We start from the raw sequence: 25,359 nt of genomic DNA, 5'->3' as shown, positions 1-25,359 counted from the left end.
CCGACCATCATCTACCATCGCAGTCAGCAATTTGTACCATCGCCCACTCACAGGAAAAGATTGCGCTCAACATGCAGTCCGAGCACGTTCATGAGCTATATCGCGTTTCGTTTTCATACCACGATATTTTTTTCTAGTTTAAGGTTCGTTCATTGGTCCAAACCACAGCTGGTAAATATCGCATAAATACCAGCGATGCCCCTCCTATTCTCGCCACCCGTATCGAGTATCGCCGGCTGAGCGTGAAGTTATTCACACAGAAGTCCGCAAAATGCTTTCCATGAACGTTATTGAACCGTTGTGTAGTCCATGGGCGTCACCTGTAGCACTGGTGAAAAATAAAGATGACTCATAGCTATTTTGCGTGGATTATGGGCACCTTAACCGGGTTACAATAAAGGACGTGTATCCCCTACCTCGAATTGATTACGCCCCTGACTGCCTCCACGGCACTCGCTATTTTTCGTCTACTGACCTGCGCTCCGGCTACTGGTAGATTCCTGTGGACGATTTAGACCGTGACGAGACTGCCTTCCTAACACCCGATGGTCTTTATCAATTCAAAGTGATGCCATTCGGTCTATGCAATGCTGCGGCTACATTTCAACGCATGATGGACTCCCTGCTTGACGGTTTCAAACGGTGCACATGCTTGTGCTACTTGGACGACGTTATAATATTCTCCCCAACATAAGCTACGCATCTCGATCTCCTCTCAGCAGTGTTGGACGTTTTTCGTAGAGTTGATCTGCAACTGAACGCATCAAAGTGTCATTTGGCTGTCGCCAGATTACCGCCCTTGGGCATCTCGTTGATGCGAACGAAGTGCAAACGGACACAGGCAAAATCCATGCTGTTACGCGCTTCCCTATTCCGAAGTGTGCCAAGGATTTGCACAGCTTCATCGGCCGTCGCTCCTACTTCCGCTGCTTCGTGAAAAATTTCGCGACCATAGCACGACCACTAACCGAGCTTTTGAAGAAAGACGCACCTTTCAAGTGGAGCGATAACGAGTCCTCTGCATTCTCGCATCTAATCGACCTCCTCACAAGGCCGCCCGCTTTAGCCCATTTGGATCCTTCTGTGCCTACTGAAGTCCGTACTGATGCCAGTGGCCATGGAATCGGCGCAGTACTAGCACAGTGCCAGCGCGGCAAAGTCTGTGTTATTGCTTACACCAGCAGAATCATCTCATCCTCTGAACGCAACTATTCCAACTCTGAGCGTGAGTGTCTTGACCGGTTCGGAAGTTGCACCTATACTTATATGGCTAACCCTTTTCAGTCATCACGGACCATTACGCATTTTGCTGGTTGTGTTCACTGAAAGATCCTACAGGGAGACTTGGTTGCTGGGCGCTGCGACTCGAAGAATATTAGTATTCTGTCATCTACATATCTGACCGTCTCTACAAGTGACTGATTGTCTTGCTACCCGGTCGACGACCCTGAAGACGCCGACAGTAGTGCCGCAAACGGCATTTTCTCTCTGGCTGTTTTCGCTCACATCGCTGATGAGCAATACCGGGACCTATTCACTGCGAGCACTCATCGAGCGTCTGCACTCTACACCTACCGATGCCACCGGTCACCGATATGTCCTCCAGGGCGGTATTCTTTACCGAAGCAACTTCCTCCCTGACGGATCTGATCTTCTTTTCCTGCTCAAACATTTACAATGGACTGTGCTCTTTGAGCTCCATGACTCACCCACTGCAAGGCGCCTTGGCGTAACTCGGACTCGACCACGTATGCCGTCGCTTCTATTAGCCCTGTTTCGCTCGCTCCGTCCGACGCTATGTTGCTGCCTACGATTCGTGCCAGCGTCGGAAAACGCTTAAGGTGCTACCAGCGGGTCATCTCCAGCAAATAACCGTGGCTGTGGAACTATTTTTTCGTGTTGGATTAGACCTCTGCGGCTCCTTCATCATCCTCTGGGAACAAATGGGTAGCCGTTGTGACTGATTACGCCACCGGATGCGCCATCACGTGGGTTTTACCGACCAGTTGCGCCACTGTCATTGCAAATTTCTCTTGCATGACGATATATTGCTTCACGACGCCGCGAGACAGCTGCCCTGAGAGATATGCTGTCGATGTATGTTTCGAAGGACCACCAAGAGTGCATGGGACATTGCCCTTCCTCACGTAATATTTCCGTGCAATTCTTCTGGGCATGACACCGCCGCTGTTCGTTTTATCTATTGTATGGTGGCGAACCGACCTTGCGCCTTCATGCTGCCCTTCTTCCTGCTGCAACCTCAACAAGCGAGTATGCTAATGATGCCATCACCCTCGCTGACCATGCAAACGCTGCAAACCACTCAGCAGCGTCTGTACTACGTCCGCCACCGTGACGTACACTTTTCGTGTGGTGCGCTCGTGCTGGTGTGGTCGGCCTCTCGTCACGTCGGACTCACAGAGAAGCTCCTTTCGCGCTACATGGGACCCTAACGCGTGCTGCGCCAGGTGAGGCCAGTGACGTATGGAATTCCTCCTGTCAGTTCGACCTCACCCTCTACTTCGGCTTCCAGTGATGTCGTGCACGTCAGTAGGCTCAAGGCCTTCTACACTGCTTCGGATACCATTAGTTGCTCCGGACGGCGCTTTTTCTGCCGGGGGTAGTGGTGCGGACCAGCATTTACGATGACGAAAGGCCAGTAGTGTGAGGACAACGACGACGATTAGAGGCAAGTGCGGGCTGTTGCCTCTTGGCCAAGTGCGACGTATTTGTTTGTAAATATACTTGTATATTGCTTCTCGCCTGCGTGCTAATACGTAAGGATATATCAGCACCTGGATATATCATCTCCTAATATCAGCTCCTTGATGACGCGAAGCATGCGCGGAGAGTTATGGCTTCTCAGGAAAGCTGCACTGGCTGCCACACTGGCACCGTATACTTCGTCTCCTCGGAGCCCACGGACCACGTTGATGACCCGGACGTGACCTCGCGGAACATGCATAACCCAATGATCAGAACATCATGCGTGTACTTCTGACGAACATGGTCACTCCGCCTGCTCGTAGCGCACTGCAAGTACTCAACACATTGACATCCAGTGCTTGAAAACTTCACATAACACCACTGCTCATTCCTCCCTGTCCTTCTGCCATGAAGTCGGGAAAGTATTTCTCTTCCATAGAAGTGACCGGGGCCTCGAATACGGAATTTCAGATTTTAAGCTTTCTGTCTTGAAAAACTGGTTCACAATTCTCGTTATTTGTGATTGGAACGTTCAGAATACCATCCGAATATCTGACTATGAGATATTTATGTCCTCTACCTGTGGTGACCTGAGCAAAGTCGTTGTATAAGATGTTTACCTACGTACGTACTGTACTCAGTGACGCCTGACGACAAGTAGCGGCTATTAATTGTAAAAGTGAAATATCTTATTTACACTCTTGGCACTGTATACAATTCTCCTTAAGCCAGTTCGACCCCAAGTGACGTGATGCCACGTTATCAGTGATAGCCAGCCCCTAGATTCCCACAGCAGATATTATTGCTCACCATGCACTATAGGAGAGTTGGAAGATGGACTCCAGGGCAAGTTGACTAGCATCGTTTGTCATGCGTTTTGATCTTTACTGCTTTAACCAGGGTAGTCCGACATATGTGCAGGGGCTTACACACAGCAGCTGCTTGGATTCGACCTCTCAGCGTCTTGAAAGGAACCAGCAGTTCTTTTTCCAGACATCGAATCACATAGAATTGACCACAATCCCAGATATTCGAATATCAAGGGAATATTCAAATACTCATCTACGGCTCTCCGACAAACGGACTGTTCGGCGTGCCGGATACACATGGAGAAAGTATGTGGAGATCAAAACCTCTCAAGTCTAGGGGATATTAGATTGAACCAGCCGTACAAGAGGTACGCGCGCCTTTCAGCCTTTCCCAAAATACTGAAATGGAGTGACTACGAGCGATTCGCTGGCGGGCGGAAAGAAAGTACATGCAAACAAAACCCATCCATAACCTTAGAGGAGCAACACAGACGCAAAAGTTGATTCGGCGCCGCATTGACAAACTATAAGTCAAAACTGAAGATGATTTTGTGAGCCGTTGGATTCACGTCAGTGCTTGCCTAAGATATGCTTGGAATTCGTGCATCACTACAACAGTGGTTCCCTTTCAAATGTATCACTATGCATGAACGCCGGTGAGAGTTTGAAATAGCTAAAGAATTTTGCGCGAGACATAAGACCTGCAGCCCTTACACGCATCTATACCACGTGTCGCTCCTGTGTCACGGGACAGCCGAATTGATGTCGCGTTTTCTGTGCAGGAGATGAAGAGGTGCCAGTGACCTACGGGCGTTCTTCGTTGCCTGGTCTTGACGGTATTGCATATGCGGCGCTCCGCAATCTTCGGCGGAACGCACGACACGTGCTGCTAAGCCACTAAATCAAGTCCTGGGGGAACGGTTTGGTTCCGCGTGAATGGAACTCGGGGGCAGCCGCTTGATTCCACTTCTCAAAACTCGTAAATCGCCACTTCATTAGTCATCGTATCATCCGATCGCTGTGTCCAGTGTCATAGAAATGATAATGAAAATAATGGTGCTGACACGCCTGAAAAGGTGCCGCCTAGAATGCTACAACGTGAACCCAGATGGCATGGCTGGCTTCCGGTCGTGGGTGCTCATCCATAGTTAATGTAATCGATCTGATCCCGTTTGTGCAGCATCTAATGGCCGGAAGCCCCTCGCCACGGCTTTGTTCCTTGATATAAAAGGCCCCTGCGGCATGTGAGACATCATGCCATTAATGACGCTTTTACTGAGATAGGAATTGGTGACCGTACTTTTCAGTATGTGTGCATTTTCTTGGCTCACAGGCACTTCTTTGTGATGACCGAGGATGTTGCCACAACCGGCCATCAAAGAGATTTTGAAGTGCTGCAAGGCGGTGTATTGAGTCCGGCACTATTCGACCTAGTGGCCGTTGTTCTTGCTTGATGTTTGCACAAGGCATGTAAATATAGATCTATGCAGATAACATCAACAACTGAGCGTCTTCCGTGACAGGACTTTACGTAAAAACAAGGCTACAAAAGGCGTCTACGTTGGCATCATTGCACTTGTGAAAGCATAATTTGGAGCTGTCTTCAAAACAATGCTTCCTTGTGGCATTTACACGGAAAGCAATGAGGCCTTACATTGTAAACGTTAGGAGATAAGTAAACGAAAACGCGCGAAAGCACCGTTTCTTATGAGTAATTATCGGCCGCAACTTCCATGTAGCCAGCACGCTTCATGCCTAGTGAAGAGGTTAACTACAATAACATATCTCCTCCAATTTCCCGGCGGAAAGTCATAGGGCACATAAGTACAGTTAATTATGCAGCTTTATAATGCTTTGCTCCTGCGTTTTGCAGGTGCTGGGAAGCACCTGCAAAACAAACAATCATGCACGCCAGGGAATATAAGCTCGAGCCCTAAGGATGTTTCTCTGTTTTCCGAGGTGTTCGTATAGCGCAGCAACGATCGTCATAGCTGGAGATTACACTATATCAACGTATATTGCCACCGACGCTCTGTGGGGGCATATTCGATACTTCGCCCGGCTTCCGTCTGACCATCTTGTCTGTTTACCTGCAGAAAGGCCGCACGCAACTTTTAGTCATATTGTAGCTGCCAATTGTACGCTATCGTCTGCACACTACATGCCTGCAGCACGACCATCCTCGCTTTTAAGGTGCGGTAACCTAAAGTGAGAGGTATCACGAGGAAAACTAACATGTAGTCGGTAGCTCTGAGACAGGGCACATCTCTACCATTAGTTCAAGTGCACAATGGCGTCATACATATTTACACCAAAGGCTTAGTCACGCCTGCAAGTTCAGGTGTCATGGTGGTGATTCCAGCAAGATCTGTCAGAATACAGCCAAAACGTCACACGTAACATCGACAGCTGTTGACAGCTGTCATGCAGCAGTTCCTTTGGCTGTTTAGGAGCCACCTCATCCATGGTCAGTCTTTCGTGCCTGTAAGGCAGCCCTCATGAGTTTGCTCTCCACACTACGCCACAGATCACATGAGCAAGATCCCGGTAGCAGCATTACGGCTTTGTAAGAGTTCGCATGCAGCGATGTGCCATGCATTCGAAAGACCACGCGCATGCTTCGCGGTGGCGGCGCTAGAGGGCGCCGAGTGTTCTTGGGAAATAGAGACCCTTAATCTTAATTGGGAAAAGCTCGAAAAGGAAGTTTCGTTGCATTACACACCGCATACATAACTCCTCGCGACAGTGGCAGTACGTTGCGCCATATATTGATTAAATGCTAACAGAATGCCGTCGGCAGTCATCGTGAGATGGGTTCTACGCATTTTTTTTTTATTTACAATAATTTCTAGAACGTCTGCACGCCCCAACAAGCACGTAGAGTTCATGCCAATTTTTCCACTCTCCTCCAGGTGACTGGGAACGAAATATAACCCCTATTCATCTCGTATTCACTGTCACATTGCGGGAGTGAAAGCCTTATGCACCTCAAGAACTCTTAAGTTTGACCAGTGGCTGCCTGGACAAGCCGTTCCATCGCATACTACGCGAGGATATGCTACATACTTTTAAGATAACCCTAGAAATTCAAAGTGGTGTGTTCTTCAGGCATGTTCTACAAAAATGCGCGAGATATTTTCCATAACGTGCTTGAATGTTACTCTAATCTTACTTCGTCTTCTTTTCTATTAACCTAATGTTCTAAACTTGGCTACGGATGGCCATTCTTGCGCTCTATTTTACCGCACCACTTCTTGCACATTGAGCGAGACTTGACTAGGTCTAAACAAAGACGTTTCTGTATTCTGGTTGATGTAGGCAATCTATACAACAGCCGGTTCGGGTACAAAACTGCTTAGCGCACTGTGAGAAATTGATAACATGGGGTCTCTTTATGTACAGCCTGATATTCCCCCTCCCTTGTCTCCTGAAGTAGTCTCCTCTATGGAAATGTCATATCGAAGCAGAGAGTAATTGTTCTAGGCGATTTTAAAACATCCCAAATAACCTGGAACATGCTTAGGTGTTCTCATTAGAACCATTACATCAGAACAAGGGCAGCATGTTGTTGCTCTTTCTGGCCTTTAATCTTGTCAGCCGCATAACTTGATCGCCATTTGTTGTGACAGGCAGAGAGAGGTCTAACACGTCGTTTGGCCTGTGAAATGCTCAAAGTGCAGGGGTTTTGCATTCTCACATTTTCCTTGTATGTGTCGACAATTAGGATTTCTCACTCAAAATAACTGCCTCCCTCTGCGCTTTGGGGTTCACCTCATACGTCACCTGCCGCAGTAGCCCTGTGGCTATGGTGTTGCACTACTAAGTTTAAAGCCCTCCCAGTGGCGCGCATCATAATCATATAGTCGTTGTGGTAAATGAAGACCCTAGAAGCTTTTAAAGCTCGTCCGGCTTCGGCAGTATCAAAAGATTCCTCGCTTTGCTTTGGAGCGTGGTGACTACGTTAGTTTACACGATTTCTAGTCCACCATTGTATGGTCATCTGCTACTGGCAAATCCGATGTTGATAACAAGTAGATGACTTCACGCAGGTTGTTCTGAGTAGTATTGCGCAAATACCTACTCAAGCACAGGCCATTACGCTAAAAATGCCCATTGGTTCTTCAATAGACCTACTATGGCCTTATTGCATAAGCATCGTACTCTAAGAAAAGCAAGAAATCCTGCGCCTAAACCATGGAGGGAACAATTCCTCATTTTCCGGACTCTCTGCAAACGTTTCTATAAGCAGGTCCATGAGTCATATACTGTTGATGACGATGATGATTTATTGGCATCCCCTTTGAAACGGGCGCATTACAAATCGTCACCTAGTCGGCTTGAGTTAATCAGGTATACTATACTTGTTTTTCGTTCTAGAATTTTCGTAAACATCTCCTTAATATTTCTTCCAGCTTCCTCAAAGCCTCTCTACATACCTTCTGCCGCTACCTATTCCTGCAAACGGACCCGCTTGTATCAACATCTTCCCTGCTTTTTTGCCACCAATACTTTAGACGTCTTTTGCTTGTCGCGACTACTGACCGGTTGATGCTTCCGTCCACTTTATATCCAAGCGCTTCAGGAAGTTGTGCCTTACCTGCGGGTCTCACTGGGTAAATTCCTTCGCATTCCGTTAGGATGTGCTGGGTGGTTTCCGGATTTTTCGCTGCAGCAGAGATATGCCCCATGTTCTTGCGAATATTTGCTCAGGAATGTTTTGTCCATAGGCAATCAGCTCAAACGTCAGATGCCAAGGCACTGCCCTTTGTGTTATTATACAGATTTTCCTTTCTAATTTCTTTATTCCCATACTTGTACATCTCAATGGAATTTGTTGTTTCCATTCTGTGCATCGAATCAACTGTCTCTGTTTCTCTCATTTTATTTTTGAATAATCCTGGTTGTCTATCCACACTTTCAGTTACCATATACTTGGTCGCCAACATTCTTGACCTCTTCCTCCATTCTGTGTCCCGAACGGCGCGCGTATTGGTTAGAGGAGCGCCTCTAACCGGCCGGCGGACTTTTTGAGGTATAACTGCAATCGCTCAGTAAACGCAGAGAGGGCTTTCTCCTGTAAGACTCTAGTGAAGTAGAACTTCAGGCTGTTACTGATTTTATTGTGGCCCATTTCACAGTTTAATCCAAATATTGAAGCTTCAACGTCGGTATCAGTCAGCACTCAGCATCAGCCTTCTAGTAATATATTATTAGATGAACAGATGATCAGCAAGTGCCTTAGGAGTTTGAAGCGATCCGTATGCTGTGGCCCAGATGGAATCTTCTGCCCCCCCCCCCTCATGTCATTCTAACATATTTCCTCAGTATACAAGCCTTGATATTGAAATTAATATTTAATAACTATTTCATTGCGTACACTTTATGTCATATGTCAGAAACTGGTCGTGCTTTTTTGCTATTTAGGTCTGGCTGTGAAACTAATACCTCATATAATCGCCAGATTTCTTCTCTGTAGCACAGCTCACAATCTTGAGCTTGATGTGGAACATCTATATATTGTATATTAGTTCGAAGAGTTCCTTTAATCTGAATCAGCACGGCTTTCTCTCTTGTCGGTAAACTATGATAAATCTCGCGACTTTTATGACACAACTCTCCACAGCGGTACTTTTGAGGGGCCATATTGAAACTAATAGTGTCACCTAAGTGACGCTTACGAAGTAGAGAGCCACTCAATGGCTATGGTTAACCTTATTAGAACTTTGGTTCTGACCCTTTGCTGTCAATTTTTTTCCTCACGGCAATCTTAAAAGATCATGTTCCGTTAATGTCGACTGCCAAATGTCAAGCGTTGGTGTCCCTCGAGGGTCAGTATTAGAACAATGGTTGATTTCAGTTTTTGTTAATTACGTCTCTTCCAGTATTCAGAATTCATGTTTTCTTCTATACGCCAATGACATCAAGATATTTGGCGATATTCACAGTCGATGACCGTCGTATTCTGTAATTCGAGCTCTTTTCGTTTTCCTGATTATTTAAAGAGAATCTCACCTTGGGGGGAATCCTGCTGAGACTAAAGTTATGGTTCTCACTTGCAAAAAAGCGAGTATCCTGTTTTATAATTCCGTGGATTCTGCACTGTTGTATCAGATGTTAAAGACCAATTACCTTGGTTCTTTCATTCAACTTCACGCTTTTCTGACCGCATTCAACGCGTTGGTATGCAAAGTCTGCGCTCTTATGTTTGCGGAAGAGCAGCAGGATTGAACTCGCCAACACATTTCTTCAGCCAATACAAAGCCATCGGTCTTCCTCAAGTTGAACATACGACGTAGGTCTGGAATGGCGCTTCTAAATTCAACAATGACATCACATAACGGGTCCAAAGAAAATTCCTAAGCACACAGCACCATCGCTTTACTAGAACTTGCACTGCATATGTCCACGAATTGCCCATTCGCCTATCTATTCAGCTTCACTGCAGTGCGCCAGCGTAACTCATACACAGCATTTTTAACTCTTGATATTGCCAGAAGGCAACCAGAATTTCAACAACTTCCAGTTCGCAACATTGAGAGGCTACGCTGTTTTATTAACATGCGTTTTACGATACTTAGTCGTAACGTCCTTTGCGGCGTTATAGCAGAGTTGCGGCGTTATAGCAGAGCTGGTCATAGAGGCTGGTTATACGGTGGTAAAAAACACTTTCGTCTGCGGACATTCATAGTGGGAGTGCTGAGTTAATGGGAGGGTCGTTAATGTATCTTAAAGATCGTAGCGGTCAAAGAAAGCTACTTCGCGGCACACCGGAAGTCACACAGCGAAGGGACGAAGAAAGATTGTTAACGACTGTAAGCTGTCAGCGATTGGAAAGAAAGTTCCTGAGCCAAGTTAGTGTCAATGAATCTAATCTTAGTGCGGTTAACTTAGAAATCAGATGGCGATTTGCTGCGCGATCAAACGCCTTGCGAAAGTCCCAGAAGATGCTATCCATCTGCACGTTATGATCCATATCAAAATGCAGGTCCGTTGTGAATTCTAAAAGCTGTGTCTCACAGGACAAATCCTTCCGGAACCCGTGCAGGTTAGTGAAAAAATATAATTCCAGATTATTGTATATGTGATAGGCAATTATATGCTCGAACATTTTACAACAAAAACAGGTTATTGAGATTGGTCGGGAGTTATCCGGTGAATGTCTGTCACCGTTCTTGAGTGTGGGAACTACTTTCGCAGTCTTCCAAGCTGACAGCAGCTCTACTGAAGTTAGTGACCGTCTGAGGATGGGATATAATATTTTACTAGAAGTCATAACAGTGTTCATTAATATTCCGGAATTAATTTCATCGATGCCAAAAGAATTAGATTACTGAAGATTGCTTGCAAAGGATACAACGCCGTCGATAGTAATGCCGATGGGGGTCATGCACTGATAGTCCAGATTGGCAACATCAGGTAGGGTGGAGTGAGTGATCTTTTGTACTAAAGATAGATAAAAAATATCTGTTCAAGAATGAGGACACTCATTGTCTGGAAGGGTCCCATGCTTACTATAACGTAAAGAAATTTGATTAGTGTAGCGGTTCACAGAAATGATTTGAAAAAACATTAAGTGTTGCATTCGAGCACAAATGGAAGGCAATGTGAAAACCATTTACCTTTAGCAGCTCATAAAGCGGAGGTGTACCTTTTAACGCGAAAGCGTTAAGAGCCCCATGTCGGCGTTCGGCGTACAGCCAGACGCCCTTTCGGCAAAAAGATTTTCGAACCACCCCTACCGAGGCCCTCCATTGGCGCAAGAAAGTTACTGAAGTAATTGAATTTTTCAAGCTAAAATACATAGAAAAATCGTTAAGTATGACTTACACACAACATGCAGACATGATAGCGTCGAACTGTAATTGACTATAAGAGAAAACATAATTCTGTTATGAGAAAAATCAAACAAACCACTTTTCCATCGTTTCTACCACGGCGTCCGCCATTTGCGCGCGCACGCGCGCGAGTATCTGGGGGGCCACGGAGCGGCGCACCCGGTTCCTTGAAACAACACCATCCAGTTGACACTCGCCTGCGAGGCATCGCACCCCACTTAAGAGGGCACGTTTCTACCAGAAAGCCCGCCTTTGTGCATAGCGTTCGCAGCCAGCATTTCCCGGTAGACATTAAGGTTACATACGCTCCAGTTGTCGGGAAGCGTGAGAGGCAGTTAGGGATCTTTGAATGCTATCACGTTGAATGCTATCACATGGCTGAATCGGCCTTGCACTCCGCCGGAGCTTTAACTTCTAGTGGCGTCGCCCTTGCTTTAAGAAGTTCGACTTCGCTCTTAGCGGCTGCTAGCTGGTCTTTAGTATACGTTTTAGTTCAGCATGCAGCAGAGCATGGCCTTATTCAAGACTGGTTACTTTTACTAGGGAAGCAGCCTCCTCCTTTTGGGGGCTTTTGAGTTCAGCAACAAGTGCTGCATGCCCTTCTTCTATCTTGCAATTATGTCTACAACGCTAGCAAAAGCGTCCACCTCAGCCTTCGTCATTGGACCAGGGTTGGGCTCAACATCGTTAGCACATATGTCTGAAGATCAGCTTCCTTATTTCTTTTGCTATTTTGTCTTTTGTTACGTTGCCTGCTATTCCGGTATACAACGAAGTTTGTTTGTAAGCGCATGCCAAGTTTTTTGTTTTCCAGTGTGAACCACATCACTCTGCCGGGCCTAGTCGCACTAGTCTCTGCAGACTTCGACAGGCCCGCCTCCTTGTAGACCTTCTTATGGTATGCAAATGAGAATTGTGATAGTTATTATTGAGGATAAAATTTCGCGTGCTAGAGACGTTTTGAAATAGAGTGCCCTCTACTTCTCGGCTCATTATAGTGTGACAATTCAGTGCTCTTGCAAAAACAGGCACGCATATACTGGCGAGTACCGGCATTCAACAAATTAATAACATTTTCACTCTCTCCTCCTAATTCTCATTCTAGTAATTGTGTTGATTGTGTACCAGTTTAACTCACTGATGTTTCACCACATACTTTCAAAAATGGAACGAACGGTGACGTCACTTTAGTCTTGCTCTAACGACACATTTCTTTCTAGCAGCTCAAAATGTTCCTTCTTACCTACATATACGCATTATAAGTTATTTACTACTTCACTCACGCCCACCAAATTCACCCACGTGTTGCATATTGTTTTGTTTGCGTTCCTTTATTTTTTTATGTTACGGACGTGTGCTTTTCCTTTTCCTCTTGCGGCACAACTACTGTACGCATTGAGCTATTGGTGATTTCCTTCACCTTTAATTAAATTATTGTAACGTTGCTTTCGGTCTTTCTTAGTTTCGCGATTTTACCATTTCGGTGAAATTGGCAAATAGTAAATTTAGCATTTTACCTATTCGCTGGTAATATTGGATTCTGTATTCTATATCGGTCCTTTAGGTGGCCACCTTCGAGCTTGCTGAACAATTTAATACGTTTCTCAGAGATGTTGTGTCAGGTCCGCAAAGGTCAGGTAGGTCGAAACATGCCATAAATAACAACGCTTCTAGCATGTATATCGAACCAACTAATGAGGCCGAAATATGTGCCACCTTTAACTCATTTAAAACAGCAAAGCACGTGATACTGATTGTATAGAGATAGCTACAGTTAAACACGTGGTTGAAATAATAGCCCCAATATTGACTTATTTATATAACTTCTCAATATCTTCAGGTTGCTTTCCAAAACTGATGCAAGTAGCTAAAGTCAGTATACTTTTTTAAAAGTGGTGACAGAAATGACATGACTAACTATAGACCAATTTTGATTTTACCCATTTTTTCCAAAGGCTTGGAAAAGATAATTTATAAACGACTAATGAAGTTTTGCATGAAATTTACCTTGATTACTTCATCGCAGTATGACTTCCTACCTAACAGGTCCACAGAAACAGCTCTTCTAAAGCAAAAAGAATTCATTCTTGAGTCCATTGAAAACAAAGAATTGTGCATCTGTGTATTTGGAGACTTCTAGAATGCGTCCGATCGGATCAACCGTGAAATACTTTTGGAAAAACTGGAATTATATGGTATTCGTGGAATCACAGCGCTCCTCCTAAAATCTTACCTACAATATCGATGCCAGTGCATGGCGATATGAAATCACGTGTCTACTTACCTGAATATCACCACAGGAGTCCCTCAGGGAAGTATCCTGGGCCCATTATTATTTTTGCGCTATATTAATGATATAACAACTATTAGCAACGACCCAAGTTACATTGTATGCAGATGACACAAGCCTCCTATTTAAAAGCAGCGACATGCAGCACTTGATCTTGGTTATTAACGAAACTATGGAAAAGCTGAGTACATGGAGCGCTGCAAATGGCGTGTTAATAAATTCCAAAAAAAAAAGAAAGCAGTGTTGTTCCATGCGTGTCAAAGTTCGCTTATTGTAAAACCAGTGATAAAGTTCGACAACTTCAACATTGAAATAGTTGATACTGTAAAAACGCTAGGAATACTTTTCAATAAAAACATGAGGTGGGATCCTCACGTTAGCTCAGTTATTTCTCGCCTAAATAGGTGTGTTGGTGTTCTAGCAAAATTTCGCTCATACCTTCCCGCATCCGTAAAATTGTTAATTTACAACACACTCTTCTTATCACATCTTAACTATTGTTTGCTAGTTTGGAGAAATACCACATCGTCTAACACTAGCAAACTGCATGTGCTACAAAAGGAGGCCTTACGTCATATCGCTAGTGCTGATTACTATGCACACACTGCTGAACTGTTTAGTCAGTTTAAAATTGTTCCCGTGCCCAAGCTTTACGAGTATTTTCTATGCATAAGATACAAAAAATCTGTATATAGCTGCGAGCATGCACTTCTTAGCATATCGCTGTAAACGAACACCATCGACTAGGGTTGAGGATTGGGTGAGTTGGTATTGCATTCTAGAACTGGTATAGCGCAACATACAAAGGAAGAAACAAGCCGAGCCGGCCAGATAAAGGCATATAAAGGCCCGCTCGGCTTGTTTCTTCCATTGCATGTTGCGGTGTACCAGTTCTAGAACACCATTGTATATCCATTCCGCAGTAAAAAATATTGGCACGTGCCATTTTGTCGTACTGAGCATGGGCGGCAAATGTTACGTCATGCACTTGCCGTTCTGTTGAACAGACTAAATTTCCAAGACATTCATGTGGAAATGTGCAGCATACGTAACATACGACAGTTTTTCATTCCGTGATGTCAGTAATCTTTTTCCACTGCTGTTAGTATTTTTATGTATTTATAATTACTGTCAAGCTCTTCGTATTATATTACATTGTACAACACTAGAGGTTGACCTGCAATCATAAACAGTTAAAATGCCTGGTTAATGTATATTTAGCCCTTTTGTATGGCTTGTATGGGGCTCGGGCGCTTCTCAAGTGAATTGATTTTCACTTTTTGCCCGAGCATTCCCGCATTGTCATGATGCAAATAAACCTCAACTTCAACTTCAACCTGACCGCTCAGGTGTCCACCGAAGGATGACACAGCTACGATGCCCGTAGCTATTCGATTACTTTCTTCCTTGGATTTATTTTCAGTGTAGTAAGATAAACGTACCTATTTCTTTCTCTCTTCTGGTTAGAGAGGTTGGCGCAGGTTGTGCATGATATTCAGGCTTTGCGCAATGCCAAGAGAATCGCTATCGTACCTGTCTGTTGTATAAATAAAACAACGTTAAAGTGCAAATTATTGGGTTAGTCTTCTGTGCAATAACTAAGACACATGCTCTTTTTACGCTTCCTGGGACAACGTTTTGACCTTAGCATTGGATTTTCGGACAAATTCCTAGCCTGATAAAATAATGAAACAACCGTTATATACATTGCAATGTAAGAATCAATATTTGCAATACTGACGGGGGAAAACAGAGGTTCAGAAATAAATCTCCGTTTTTTCCCGTGTTTTCGCAATGTACCCGCATATGCAAGAATAAGGCGTTCGAGATACGTTATTTTTAGTGAAAAAACACGAGGAGATATAACACTGACCTGTCGATGCTCATCGCAGCCATCGTGAATGCTGAGCAGGCAACCGTGAGGCTCGCCACGAAGTTGCTGAAGATGCAGTATGGCTCACCGAAGGCCCAGTGACTTTCTAGCATATAGACGAGGTTGAACGCAGCGTTCAGCGTTGACGTGAGGAGGTCGGCCACAGACAGATTCACCAGGAAGTAGTTGGTAACTGTGCGCATGCGCTGGTGTGCCAGCACGATCCAGATCACGGTGGCGTTTCCGAGTGCTGCCACGAGCACCATGACTCCGAAGAACAGTGCGTACAGCAACTGTATCCAGACGGCGAGCACAAACTGCCGATCCGAGTTCACGTTTACAACCGCCGTGCCGGCCGCCTTCGATGTGGAAACGCTCGCCGTTGTGGTGTTGTTGAAGCCATCCAAGAGGTCGATGTACAGACGACGGCCACCGCCGGTGAAGCCGGACAGAGGATAACTCGCGTTCCCTTCACTGCTGGTCCGGTTTCGTAGGTAATTGAGCACTTCTGAGGCCAAGTACAGGTCTTCGGGATCTGGCATTGTGCAATTCGAGTGTCAACTGTGGGTGTTATTTGATGGCTTCAGTCACTGCCGCCGACAGATGTAGCGCGTTCTCACTTTTCTCGGACCTAGTGGCGGCACCTGAAATGAATAAAAGGATTTCTATTGTAAAACCACTAACATTTTACTCGAAACCCCAGCCTTTTACTGGTCATTGTAGTAACCAACTCTGTCATTTCGTTTGTTACTTATAGACAGAAAGAGGGCGGGGGGCATAGTGTCAAGAAGGACTTCATGCCTCTTGATTACGTAAGTAACAACCATAAGTAAGTGCTACTTATAAGTTTTATATGGGAATTCGGGCATCAGAGCTGGAAGCCAAGAAGCCCAATTTTGTGTATCAGTATGCTGCGTTACAACTTTTCACGTATGCATTACATGTACGCAGTAGCTCGTGCTACTTGAGTGAGTGACAAACTTGTATGCGTTGCAGCTATGGATTTGTTGCATGGATTGTTTGAAGCCTGTATTGGAACAAAATGAATTGGATTCAATAGACGCAGGTGATCCTTAAGTTTTCCATGCCTTGGCTTTGTCGATGAAGTTCAACATACTGACCTCCGCGGTGGGAGCGCTTTCCAGACAACTTCAGTGTAATCAGTTTCCATCTATACTGACGAGGCATAAATCTAAAACCAGCTTGAACAAACAAGGCTACCTGCTGTGTGCAGAAACCTCTCTCTACTTTTATTTGTATTTTCTGTTATACATAGGCAATTATGATTACTCGTTTTGTACATATGGTCCAGGAACCATCCCTGATTTGTCAGAGGCCCGCTATGCGATGCTTGTTTTCTTGATTTGCTTCTTGTGAGATCAGGCACATATGAACGTGTTACAGCGTCCTTTTTGTAGGAGGGTTTCGCCTAAGAGGACCTTAAAAGAAACAGAGCCATTGTAGGGCACTCCGAACAGGCCTTATTTTCTACCGTAACTCTCTGAACCACACTGAGACGTAAATAAAATTTTAAAAACGAACTGCAGAATGCACGTGGCAAGCCAGCAATTTGTTTCTGAGTTTAGCTTCAATAAGCAGGTACCCCTTTGAGGAGATGACACAAGTGCTTGCATTGAAGTAAATATTTGGTGTAAAATACAAATTGCAAAGCCCTCAAGATAACTGCGTATCGCCAATAAGAAAAGAACAGAGGAACAGAAACTGAAAAGAAATATGTTACAAAAACGCCTAGTAATGGTCATCCAACGCTCATCTATTTGGGCGCGGTACTGGTGCTTTTGCGACACACATAACTTGGCTTTCTTAGTACAATTCTTTCTTGGAAGCAAATGATGCGCTGTAACATGGGCTAATTTTTATTATTAGCATACAACCCCTCAAGTGTGATTTCGTAAGTACGCTGTCCAACAAAACGCATCAGTTCTTCGACGCATCTCCCGAGAAATGATGTCACAATGTAACATGTAACAATGTCCAGCACCATTTACATGCTCGCCTAACTGGGCGGAACCGCCCCAGCTTGGCCGTAAGTACGGTACAGTAAGCAATAAATATATTGAGTGCCCCAAAATAAATGACACTCGGCTAGACCAAGGCAAATTCTATCCAAATCTAGCTGCGGCTTTAAAGTGCTAGAGACGTTATCTCTTTGTCTACATCTTCGTTTTTAATGCGTGTTGAGTGAGTAAAGAACTCGGAAACAAAAATGTTCCGTATGAACTCGATAAGTTGTACACAATTTTAATAATTACTCCCGTGTTCTTCTCAACTATGCAACAAGTTCGTTTCTTCATATTCTCACTACGATGTCAGAAAATTTATGTAAGTACTAATTTATTTTGTAGTTGTTACTGTTGTTACTGCGTACGTAACTGATTTTGGTAGATTACACAAGGACATCTGTGTTGCAAGTGTGTATTGCCACTTGTCCTGCTAACATGTGCCAATTTAAGGAATAACAAACGTTCACGTAAGTTACACAGAGGAGCTGGAAGGGTTCACAACATTGAAGAATCTGCTCTGGTGCTGCTGATTCTTGTATGAAATGGTGTAACAGCTAACAGTGCTCATTCCAAGCGCAAACTCATGCACAAGAATAGTGTTGTTCACATCATGAAGCAATAATTAATTGAACACAATTCAACTTTAGTCCCAGGAACTACGGCACAGCGTATCAAGAAGCCATAAAGATATGGGGAAGCTTCAATCGTCAGATGGTTGACGCTCTCCTCAAGAAAACACATCTGCCTGTTGAGCGGCTCAAGCTGCATGGAAGCTGTTGGACATTAAAAGTCATCTTTGGGAAAAACTTTCTTCTTTGATTGCATTCTCATAGCATAATCGCTTCCCCGTTACTGCTACCGCGACCATACTGGCTAGTGGCCCGGGAACTTCAGTTGTGTTAGCTTGGCTCCGCCGCGCATGTACCTGACGTAGCCAAGCTAGTTCGTGCAAACGTGTCACACAGCCGGCGCAGTAGTGATAGCCGTTTTGTCAGTACTCAATAACTGACTCTCAGAGAAAATGCCCCCCTCCCCTGCCCCTTCCCCCCAGAAAGAAAGTATAGAACAGCTGTAAAAAAATATTCGGGACGCAAAAAGGCTCGTATTGCGAAATGCCTGGGTGATTAAATCACCATCTACTCGAGGAAGCTGTGTCGACTAAATGCCCTTGGACAGTGGAGACACTTCACTCTGCATACGTTGCATACGTTTCTTCACTCCGCATAAATGCTTTACTGCATTCATAACCAATTGTACAGCAAATTGGCGGGCGTCAAAAGCACCTTTTTTATCTAGCGCGTCAAATGAACGGACTGGAGCGCAGAGATCCTGCTGGCACACATCGTCATGAATTACAGCCTTCACTGGGTGTATGAATCACACTTAAGAAAAGACTGAAGTGTTCCTTGAATAACTACTTCCTCCGTATTCTTGTTGCTAGAGCTTTCTACTGCCCATCTGCTTACATATGTACCATACCAAGTGACAGGCACGCATACATATTTGTTTCTCTGCATGCTGACATGCTGCAGTGTGCAAAGGACTTAACGGTTATTTTGTTGTGACAAAATACATTAAAGCGACACTTGCAACGATTTCTATTATTCAAGCCACTGCCCATTCGCTATCTCTGTGTAGAGTGTGCTTGAACCTCTAGAATGTTCTGAGTGGAAGAAGAAGAAACGAGAACGCCGGTAAATATCTGCTTCTCTTGCTTTTCTATATGATTACGGTTGAAAATTTGCTTCAATCTTGACGATGGTGGCACCACTCGACGCCTAAAGAAGCAAGATTACGCCGATACCAAGTTTTCAATAGTGGGTGGACATTCTCCCGATTGTTCGAGAACTTTTCTGTGCGACCACTCCCCGGCAGAGGCTCGATGGCGAGCTCGGTGCGGCTCCGCACGCTCATGCCACGATGGTTGCGGCTATGCAAATCACCATTGATGGCGAGGATATCTCTCCTGTAGAAGTTGGTGAAAGCGCTCGGTAGACCATGGCACTATACAAGCGAAAACCCATCATCAAGTACCCGCTCGAGTAGGGCGGCCGAGTCACCGCCACGCGGCGGGAATAAAAGCCAGGCTCCGGCGAGTGTTAAGACACGGCTGACCACTGCTTCGAGATTGCCTCGACTACCGCAAGAGCATTTTCGTATCACAATCCGTCCTCGCGGAGGACTGGAAAATCAAGAAGATGGGCCACCTCAGAGTTGCGCAGGCCCTTACTACCGCCGCTAGACTTACGTAGGTGGAAACGGCGGAGGTTATCATATTTCCGAACATGGTGAAAAACATATTAGTGGCAAGCAAACCATGAAAGCGCAACAGCACGGCTTACGCCGATGTGAAAGCGATACTTATTGGACAAGCAAGTTACGAAGTTAGCGCAAATTTCGGAGCCCCCGCAAAGACATAAAAGGGCGTGATTCGCGACATTAATCCAACCATCGAGCGAGAGGTACTCAAACGTCTCATCATTCAACCCAAGAATCCAAACGCCGTCGAGGTGAGAATAATCAAGAACACAAGCACGATAGTCATCCCGTTTGATGGACTACAGTCCCGGACTACGTAAAATGCGGTCCCAGTTTGGTCAAATTCTCACTCTATCGCAGACAAACTGACGTTTGCTATGTATGTGGAAGGCTTGGTCACAGAGCTGACGTTTGCCCAACCCCTTAAAATGCTATCTGCCGTGGCTGTGGTGCGAGCAACCCCGACAATAAGCACGAATGTACACTGTAGTGCACCCTCCGCGGAGGCACTCATCCCACGGCCGACAGAACCTGCAAGGAAAGGTTTCAAATTCTATTTGTAGCTAGTAGCCTGCTCTCTCAAGCCTGCGCTCAGCAGCTCGCACAGATCGAGGAGCCGATCCCGAGACCCCGGCAGTGAGGACTACGGCAATCAGGACCGTGTTTCTTTTATGGGTCGCTCGACGGAACGCTCGTCTTCCAGAGGCCGCAAGGCCCCCAGGACCCGCTCTCGCTCCAGGGGCCACTCTTGTTCCAGAGAACCAGGAGTTCAGATCCAGGAGCTTGCTGATCGTGGTACCACATGGGCTGACCGGGTCAAGGGATCACAGAAAAAGTTAACGGGGGGGGGGGGGGGGGGGAGCGGGGTCAGTCGCCAGACCACAATAGGATAGCACAGTTGGAAAGAGAACACGCTTCGTTAAAATACGCAGTGGAGCAGCTCACAGCAGAAATTGCAGAACTTAAAAAGGCGAACAAGCGAGAGACAGTTCAACCCACTCAGGCCCCTGCGGCAGAAACTCCCGTTGAGACCCCAGTGGCGGAACCCACTGCCATTGGTTTACCCAAAAAGAGGGCGTTGGCGGTTTATGCCTCCGACAAGAGCGCCAGTGTTCGTAAATTGAAAAAAAAACGATATATAAAATTGACGAATCCTTCGGAAAAGTTCAAATTGTAATTGACAAACTCGCGGAAGCGGTCAAAGCACTAGGGTTCAGATGCGGTACTCTGGAGCGCCACGTTTCTGCAAGGGCTCCAATTACGTCGTTGGACAAACTGAATAATACCGACACTGAAAGGTCGGCAGCGGCTGCACTCCGCAGTATATTATAATACACGCTAACTACTATTCCCACCAAGGCGGCACATCACAGGGTAATTAATGTCTGGCAGAGTAACTGCAGGGTACTCCATCTTAAAAGGAATGTCCTCCAACAGTTTACTCGCACTCACCCCTGAAAGTCACATGTCATCATATTACAAGAAACGTACACGGATACGGTCACCCTACCGGGCTATAAATCCCATACCCAATATGGTGATGGGAAGAGGAGCATCAGCACATTAGTCACCAACAAATGTACGTTCATAGCCCACGATCTCAATCTTGAATCCAATAAGGTTGAACAGTCGCTCGTTGAAACCATCCCCAGCGGACAGTTCAAGACCAGTATATTTGTACTTAACATATACAGTACACCCAAAGACCTCAGGAAAAGATTCGCGGCAGTTATAAACAGGGCTACTAGCAAAGCATTTAACAGGGTTTCTAGCAAGGCCAAGACGTTTCCAGTCTCGCTTGTCGGAGACTTTAACGCTTCACATCAAGCATGGGGCTACCAACACGCTAACCACAAGGGCGTTCACCTATGGCAAACTAGTCAATAATAACGTCACGCTTATAACAGATCCGGCTTTTCCGACCAGGATCGGCAACTGCTGCTCTAGGGATACCACGCCTGACCTCTTTTTCATACGGAATATAGAGTCGGCCTCTTGGTCCAGCCTCCATGTGGACCTTGGCAGCGATCACTATATCCTGGCCACCTCGGTCAACGTGAGAAGCGGGGACCTCAAAGAGTTCACTATTACAGATTGGGATTACTTTCGCAAGATTAGGGAAGAGCGAGCGCAAACACATGACTCAGCACTTAGGCTAGAGCAGTGTCCTGAACAGTTAAAAGAAGATATCAGTGCGGCGACAAAGAAAGTCTCGACTAAACTGGAGGTGGACAGGATGGATAGCCGCCTCGCTCATCTAGAAGCTAAAACGTCACTGTTGAACAGATGGAAAGGGCAGACACTCAACCGAAGGCTCCGAAAAGAGATCGAGGAGCTCAACAAAACTATAGAAAACTGCCAAACCCTGAGCAGACAACAGTGGGATGAGGTCGGCAATTTCGTGGATGGCCAGATGAGAGTTGGAGCTAAATGGAACCTACTCAAGCTTCTGCTCCATGATACTAATACCAAGTCAAACCAAAAACAAGATATAGCGAAGGTTCTACACGAGGAATCACAATCAGAGACAGTAAAGACCGTACTCGAAAGACTAATTCGCAAGTATCTGCCACTGGGCAACTCGAGTGACGAAGGCTATTCGCCCTACAAAGGCTCATCTTGCCCCGAGCTAAATAGCTTCTTCAAAACATGCGAATTAAGCGAAGCCCTCCAGAATCTAAATGGCAGGCCGGCGCCTGGTCCTGGTGGCATCTCCAACCGGGCCCTCAAAAACCTGGACGACGACTCCATAAAATGGTTCACAGAGAAGATCAATGGAATATGGCAACGAGCGGTTGTCCCGGAGTCCTGGAAACTGGCCTCGGTCATTCTCATTCCAAAGCCTGGAAGACCCCCAAGTCTCTCAAACCTCAGACCCATTTCCCTACGTCCTGCGTGGGGAAGGTGGCGGAATATGTCATACACAATCGCATTTCCAAGCACATCGAGAAACAGGGATTGTTTCCGTACAACGTGATCGACTTTAGTCCGGCGCTATCAACACAGGACGTGATGAACCTCATCAAGTGTCAAATCATTGACAACACCACAAGTGATATAACAGGCATCTTACGCCAAGTCTAGAGAAGGCCTTTGACAATGCATCCCGTGCTTACATTCTGAACTCCATCTCGGAGCTCAATTTGGGAGACGCCTTCCACAGGTACATAAGCTCGTTCCTCACCGATCGCGAGGCCACGCTCAATATCAGTGACCTCAAATCCGACAATTTCAGTTTGAGCCCCAGAGGCACGCCACGAGGAGCGGCAGTCTCACCACTGCTTTTTAACGTTGCCATGAAGAAACTATCGCAAAGGCTCTCCGACATAGAAGGGATCAATCATGCGCTCTACGCTGATGACATCACAATCTGGTGCACCGTAAGAAGCGAAGGAGATGTTGAATTAGGCTTACAGGAGGCTGTAGAGCAAACAGAGATGTACCTGGAAAATACGGGGCTTAGATGCTCCCTGAGCAAGTCTGAGCTCCTCCTCTACAGGCCAGTCAGGAGAGGTCCCAAACCTAGAGGCTGGAAACCGTTGTCTGAAATAGACATCAAACTCTACACTAGAAGCGGCTGTAACGTCCCCAGGGTAGACACCATTCGGGTCCTGCGTGTGGTCATCGAATCCAATGGCAGTAACAATACGACGCTTAACAAGCTCACAGCCAAGACTGACAGCATGATCCGACTCATCAACAGAGTCTCGAATACGTGTGGAGGCCTTCAGGAAGACAACCTCATCAGGTTGTTCCACGCCTTCCTCATGAATCATATAGTTTATGTGGCTGCCATGCACAATGGTTATAACTCCGAGAAGAAAAATTAAACACGCTCATTACAAAAAGTATCAAAAACGTACTAGGCATTCCGTTAAAGGTGAGCACGCACCTCCTTATGCAACTAGGAGTGCACAACACATTGGACGAGATAATCGACACCCAGGAGTCAGCCCAAATGGCCCGTTTATCTTGTACGCCGTCTGAAAAGAAGATCCTGGCGGTTCTTTGGATCAACTCTATCCTCATGAAAGAGCTGAAATATCAAATATCAGAAGTTCAAAGGAAGAACATACCAGTCGCCCCGTTTCCCCGTAATGTTCGTCCTCAACACAACCTAGGTAGACGCCGGGCAAGAGCCCTCGCCCTCCTCAAGCGTACCAAAGACAATCCCTACTCGGCATGCTTTGTCGACGCAGCCCAATATGGACAGTCGTATAACTTCGCTATTGTCGTCGTTGATCACAATAGACAGACAATGAATGTGGCTTCCCTGAAGTGCTCAACACTAACCAGAGCAGAGCAGGTCGCAGTTGCTGTAGCACTCCCAGATAACAGCTGATCACAAATCTTCGCTGATCCGAGGTCGGCCGTCAGGGCTTTCACTTCAGGTTCTATCGCTGAGGAGGCTCACACGATTCTCAAGAACAAGATAATCTCTCTGAGCACCATCACGTGATTTCCGGCGCACCTCGACCCTCAGCTTCATTCCTTTCCCAATCTCAATGACATCACCCACTCGCAAGCGCACGCAATAACCCACCGCGCGGGAGCAGGGTCTAGCTCAGACTCAGGAGTTCTCGAGATCCACGACACTCTCACTGCTTTCAACGAAATCATTAAGCCCTATCACCTGGGTACGAGGACTTATCCTGCCCCTCACAGCAAAATGGCTAGACCTCTGGCGTCCATTTTACGCATGCTTCAGACTAAGTCTTATCCAAACCTGGCCCTTTTCCATACGATCACTCCAGAGGCTTTTAGCTCTACTTGCCCCGACTGTGGGGCTGTTAGCAATCGCGCACACATGCTCTGGCGATGCCCCTCGTTACAGGGACCCAATCACATCACGGAAGAAGAATGGAGCTCTGCCATCCAGAGCCCAGAACCTTCACGGCAAACTTGGGCTGTCCGGAGAGCGCACGATGCTGCGGTTAGGCTCGGCCTACCATTTCCCACGTGAGCACGCACCGCAGCTCTGCCCGAGGGCAAAGCTTCTCAGGACCTTGCAAACAAAGTTCTTTGTCTGTCTCTCTAGAATGCTCTTTTGTTTTACAGTGCAGTGTACGTCCTTTCAACCACGCGATGCGATTATGAAACCATTCCATCCATTTATTCCCACCCTTTAATCAGGTTGGCTTTAACAGTGCGCAATGAAGAAGTCGTTAGATTTGATAATCTCAGATACATTAGAATCACTGTAAAACGGTAAAGCAACAAATATTTTTTTTCGAAATTGGAACAAAAATAAACCTTAAAGGGAAGCTGAAACACTTTTCGAAAAAAATGAGTTCTCTGCGGCATTCTACAGTTTTGAGTCCCCTGAACACGAATATCTAGTTCAAAAAGGGCGGAAACAAACGCAAGCGGCTGTTTTTCCAAGAAAACGCGCACCAGCGTCTCAGGGCATCGCGCGAACGCCGTTGTTGCCCGTGATTGGTCGGGGCCGCTGTGACGTCGTTGGCGGTAGTCGCCGGTCGGCGCCGCCGCATGTCTCCGTTTCAGAGCGTAGCACCATTCCTTTCTCTCTGGTAGCACGCGGTTCTGCTGTTCTGGCTTCATA

The sequence above is a fragment of the Dermacentor andersoni genome, chromosome 1 (assembly GCF_023375885.2).
Source record: "Dermacentor andersoni chromosome 1, qqDerAnde1_hic_scaffold, whole genome shotgun sequence".
Taxonomy (NCBI): Eukaryota; Metazoa; Arthropoda; class Arachnida; order Ixodida; family Ixodidae; genus Dermacentor; species Dermacentor andersoni.
The sequence above is the reverse complement of the archived record's forward strand: the minus strand, read 5'-3'. Positions refer to the sequence as shown.